This window comes from Anabrus simplex, chromosome 1, assembly GCF_040414725.1.
Source record: "Anabrus simplex isolate iqAnaSimp1 chromosome 1, ASM4041472v1, whole genome shotgun sequence".
Taxonomy (NCBI): Eukaryota; Metazoa; Arthropoda; class Insecta; order Orthoptera; family Tettigoniidae; genus Anabrus; species Anabrus simplex.
This window is the reverse complement of record NC_090265.1, coordinates 1,158,398,289-1,158,404,288: the sequence shown is the minus strand read 5'-3', so window position 1 is coordinate 1,158,404,288 and position 6,000 is coordinate 1,158,398,289.

Sequence of the window (6,000 nt, the reverse complement as noted above, 5' to 3'; positions counted from 1 at the left end):
ACAGTGAGTCTATGAATTTAATCTTGGTGATAGCACGTTGGATTGTCATGTCCCACATGTGTGGTAGTGGTGGTTATTATTGTTTTAAGAGGAACACTAATAACACTAATCAGAGAGAAAAATGGAAGGTGTCCAACACTTCGAAAAATGAAGGTATCGGCCAAAGGAAGACAAGGACCACGAAGGGCGTGAAAATGAAAGACTCCCTAGGCCTCCATACGTAATACCGTCGGGGTCGGAAAAGAACAAGAGTTGACCAAGGGAGGTCGAATAGGATAGATGAAAGTGAGGAGCCTGGCACAAGTAAGTGGAAGCAATGCCAGGACTCAGCTGAGGACCCCGTGGTCGCCAAGCCACGCACCAAAGTTCAGAGCCCCTGAGACTGTCCCACATGTCCCAACACATGTTTTCCGACGGTTTTTCGTTCATAACCCACCAACGAAAGCGAAAATGGAAAATCCGGCTTCGGGGTGCATTCAGACTCCCTTCCATCTACTTATGTTCAAAATTGCAGGTCTCTGGGTGCCGTAGATTTGACTGGGCATCGTGCACACATACACACACAGACAAACACTTCCTTTCATTATTATTAATTATTATTTAGATTCATTCATCCATTAGGTTCCAGAAAGCAAATGCTCACATGAAGCGGCAGTACAATATTATTAATTAAGATCGCAACGCAGTACACATTTAACAAGGTGTCTGGCACATTACTTCACTATGGTTACAGCGTAAATCGAACACAGACGTATGATAAGTTGTATGTAACCTTATGCTGATTATCTTTAAACTGAAATATTAACCATGCCCAAAGCACTGCATAATTACAGACATCTTTGAGTTGAACCTTCCGCGGCCTGTTGAATTTAAATTACGTTCTTCGTTCGGGTTGGAAAAAGGCGTTGTTCTAATTACGTAGTGTGACTCGACCCGAGGTAATTAGTCGCCTCAAAAATGGAGTTCCTCCTTTTCCATCTTAGGCCTAATTCGCTATGCTGGCGACCGAAAGAACCGAGTAACTCGGTCATATGCAGTATGCGGCAAAACAAACATTACTGAATTAACAAACATGCTCTGAACCTCAAGATACGTCATTATGAGGTGCAAGGTGACGAAAGCAGCACGCATTTAACTATGTCAGCACAGCATGTGTTCAAAATGTGCAATTTCACGTCTCACGTATTGCTCACAACGGCCCTGTATACTGTCGGACATGTTGATGAACACAGGTGCCTCAAGGCCACAAAAAATAACTACGGTATATCTTCTCTCGTAATTCGGGACATGCTGCAAGAATACGTTTTCCGGTCAGATGACCCTATAGGAATGTAGTAACTATAATGAGGCGTGTTTAGCTCAATGGCTTAGCTGCTGGCTTCCCACCTGGAAGTCTGAGATTCGAACCCCGGCCCTTCCAGGGTTGAGATTTTCTTCTCAAAAGGCATATGAATCAGGGAGGGCATCCGGCTAAAAACCTCGGCTGGAACCAAAATGAGCCCTGGTGGTTCCAGTGACGCTAGAAATATCTGGGATAAGCTGAAAATGTTTAATTCGTAACTAAAGTGAACATGTGAATAGAGTTACCTAAAAAACTGTTATATGCTACTACCTAGAGAGCAAAAAAATACCGAGTGCAACATGTAAGGAACAACAAATTTCCATCCACAAACTTGCGCCTTCGTTATCTAAACTGGTAAACCTACAACAAGGGTACTGAAAGCTGACCTGCAAATGAAAATATGAAATGTAGTAGAACGGGGAAGGTACAGAGTCAATTTTTATTATGAATTTCGATTTTCTGTCTTCCAAAGTGTCGTCTTATTGAAGTCAGCACCAGAGTAACGGGACAGTCGGACCTTATTGTCAGTACACAAGACCAGACATTGTATCTGACTGGGGTTTGCGGACAATGCTGGAATGCATAGCAGTCTGTAAAGAACATGTATGTTTTATGCATGATTTCAATTTCCGGATCGTTGGCTAAATGGTCAGGGTAGCAGCCTTCGGTTCAGAGGGCCCACAGTTCGATTCCCAGCCAGGCTATTCTGGTTAATTCCTCTGGTCCAGGGATTGATTGTTCGTTTGTGTTCGTCCTAAAACACACTTTCCATTCGCATACAACCAACCATTACAGAAATATGAAGTACTGAATACTTCCCGCCACATAGGTTTGGCGTCAGCAAGACCATCCGGGCGTAAACTGATCCAGCTGTTTGCTGTCCCCAAGTAACTAAGAAAATGCCATGGATATGCATGACTCTAATACCGAGAGGCATCTTCGGTGATTTCTCAATAAGACAGCCGTGGTTCGAATTCCAACTAATGCATGTAGATATTTTGAAGGAGAAATCACGTCTCTATGTTTCGGATTTCGCACAAAACTGGAGGTCCCACGGCTATGATCACGAAATCAACAGTTACGTAAAACATCGAGCTTTTTCACTTATTACATGATGAGTTTTGCTATTATAATCAACTAAACATTTAGTTTGTGAAAGGGCACTAGATCACTGTGATCAACACCGCTGTCCGGCTCCATGGCTAAATGGTTAGCGTGCTGGTCTTTGGTCACAGGGGTCACGGGTTCGATTCCCGGCAGGGTCGGGAATTTTAACCTTAACCACGGGGGCTGGGTGTATGTGTCATCTTCATCATCATTTCATCTTCATCACGACGCGCAGGTCGCCCACGAGTGTCAAATCAAAAGACCTGCATCTGGCGAGCCGAACTTGTCCTCGGACACTCCCGGCACTAAAAGCCATACGCCATTTCATTTCATTTCATTTCATTTCATCAACAGCGCTTTGTTTTTAGTGTATATGATTCTGTCTGGTAATATAAATGTGTTAACCCTGTGATGTATTTTTTTCAAATTGTGGTTAAGAATAAGAAATAAGCGATCGTGTTCTGTAAGTTAAGTTCCGCCAGAAAATAAATATTCACTCCACCACTACCGCTTTGACGTACGAGGTTGAAATTTCTCACAATGATGTGTTCCAAAAGGAAGAAGATATTTAGAAATTCAACGCCTAATGGGATTGTAGAGTGGGTAAAGTGTGAAAATCATGATTACTCGCTCCTCCAACACCATATGACAGATGGACTGGACATTTTGCATCATAGTTTCTCTCTCGAGAATTGAATACGAAAATATCAAACTGCAAGGGTTTTAGAAAATCATGCTGTGAGCATATATAACTCCACTGAAAAAAGGTATTTTGGAAGAATAACTACTATCAATCAATCAATCAATCAATCAATCAATCAATCAATCTCCATTTAGGACTGTCGCACAGGTGGCAGATTCCGTATCAATTGTTTTCTTAAATGTTTGCAAAGAAATTGGAAATTTATTGAACAACTCCGTTGGTAAGTTATTCCAATCCCTAACTTCCATTCCTATAAACGAATATTTTCCCCAATTTGTCCTCTTGAATTCCAACGTTATCTTCATATTGTGATCTTTCCTACTTTTAAAGACACCACTCAGACTTATCGCTCTACTAATGTCATTCCACGCCATCTCTCCGCTGACAGCTCGGAACATACCACTTAGTCGAGCAGCTCATCTCCTTTCTCCCAATTCTTCCCAGCGCAAACTTTGCAACATTTGTGTAACGCTACTCTTTTGTCGGAAATCAACCAGAACAAATCGAGCTGCTATTTTTTTTTTCATTTCTTGAATCAAGTAATCGTTGTGAGGGCCCCATACACTGGAACCATACTCTAGTTGGGGTCTTACCAGAGACTTATATGCCCTCTCCTTTACATCCTTACTACAACCCCTAAATACCCTCATAACCATATGCAGAGATCTGTACCCTTTATTTACAATCATATTTATACTTCCTAACACATGCTAAAGGAAACAAAATCTTAAGACTTGGGTATAGAGAAGATCAAAAATAGACGGTAAAGTACACGCATGGATTCATAAGAACATGCATCACACTTATACTGGTAAATAACGTGGCCAGCACGTAGCACATAGTTTTACTTTCCACCATTGCGTGAAGGCATGGATAGTACCCATGCTCATTTATGTTCGGTTCGTGATGCGACCTTGGCGCTAGACTTTTGTGTCTACTACTTATAGTTCCCTGTTGGCCAGAGAGAAGGCGTTAGTTTATGTGGCCCAGCGCATCCTTTTAAGGAAAAGAAAACCTGTATAGATATACTTATTCCCACAGCAGAAGGACCTTACGTGCACATTCATTTGATTTTAATCTAGAGTGTTTTCTTGGTTTTACAAACTACATTATCATTATTTGTACTGTGATGTTGCCTTAAGTTTTGGAGAGCGTAAAGTCCTTCTTTAGGCATGTTCCCACTGATCTGACGACAAACTAGCCTGCAGTTTTGCTTTCTGGTTACATAAATTCATTTGAGACTTCGGTTATTGATTTACGAATATTGAAGTCCGGCTCCTTGGCTTAATGGTCATCATTGAGGCCTTTGGTTCAGAGGGTCCTAGTTTCAATGCCAGGTCGGATTGGAGGTTTTAATCTTGTCTATCCTCTTACTACGGGACTGTATAGAATAGTAAATAAGTTATATGATTGTGAACGTCTACAAAAAGACCTAGATAATGCTTTCACAAAGAAGATAAGTCCTCTCAGTTTTAATTAGATACTGTGTTGATGGGGTGATGGTACCTCATGCGAATCACAGTAAGTACCTAGGTGTTAATATACTATAAGGAATGATCTTCATTGGGGTAATCACATTAGCGAGGTTGTAAAGAAAGGTTACAAATCCCTTCACGTGATTATGATGGTACTGTATTTTGGCGTTACAGTAAGGACGTAAAGGAGAGGTAAGATTCGAGAACTGGAATAGATCGAAAGGAAAGCAGCACGATTTGTTCTGGTTAATTTCCGATAAAAGAGTAGTGTTACAAAAATGTTGCAAAGTTTGGGCTGGGAAGACTTCGGAGAAAGGAGACGAACTCCTCGACTAAGTGGTATGTTCCGAGCTGTCAGCGGAGAGATGGCGTGGAATGACATTAGTAGAGCGGTAAGTCTGAGTGGTGTCTTTAAAAGTAGGAAAGATCACAATATGAAGATAACGTTGGAATTCAAGAGGACAAATTGGGGAAAATACTCGTTTATAGGAATGGAAGTTAGGGATTGGAATAACTTACCAACGGAGTTGTTCAATAAATTTCCAATTTCTTTGCAATCATTTAAGAAAAGGCTAGGTATACAATTGATACGGAATCTGCCACCTGTGCGACAGTCCTAAATGGAGATTGATTGATTGATGGATTGATTGATTGATTGATTGATTGATTGATTGATTGATTGATTGATTGATTGATTGATTGATTGATTGATTGATTGATTGATTGATTGATTGATTGATTGATTGATTGATTGATTGATTGATTGATTGATTGATTGATTGATTGATTGATTGATTGATTGATTGATTGATTGATTGATTGATTGATTGATTGATTGATTGATTGATTGTCATAACACACTCCTCTTTAAATTCACACAACACAACAAACCACACCACCAACCATCACAGAAACACGTAATAGTGAATGCATACCTAAGCGTAGCTTTGGTGTCAGGATCCGGCAGTGAAACAAGGCGAAATCCACCAAGTGCACCACACTTCGCACCTGATACCCCACCAGGATGTGGGAAAAGCTGTAGAAGAAGAAGAAGGAGAAGAAGAAGAAGATTGATAGGATTGAACACATGTTAACAATCACATTAATACATTTTGTTTAGAAACAACAAGAAGGATTGAACTCCCAAATCACTCTGCTCTTTAGATGAATGTAAAATATTACAGGGGGATCTGGATAAAATTCATGTCTGGACTCAGGAAAATGGGATGCCAATTAATGTTGAAAAAAGTCACGTCGTTACCTTGGAAACAAGACACACAGCATAGATGGCGATTCCAGAATGGCTGGGGAAAGTATAAATTTTGAGGATAATTGTATAAACTTAGGGCTCACATTAGGGGGTAGTAAATTTC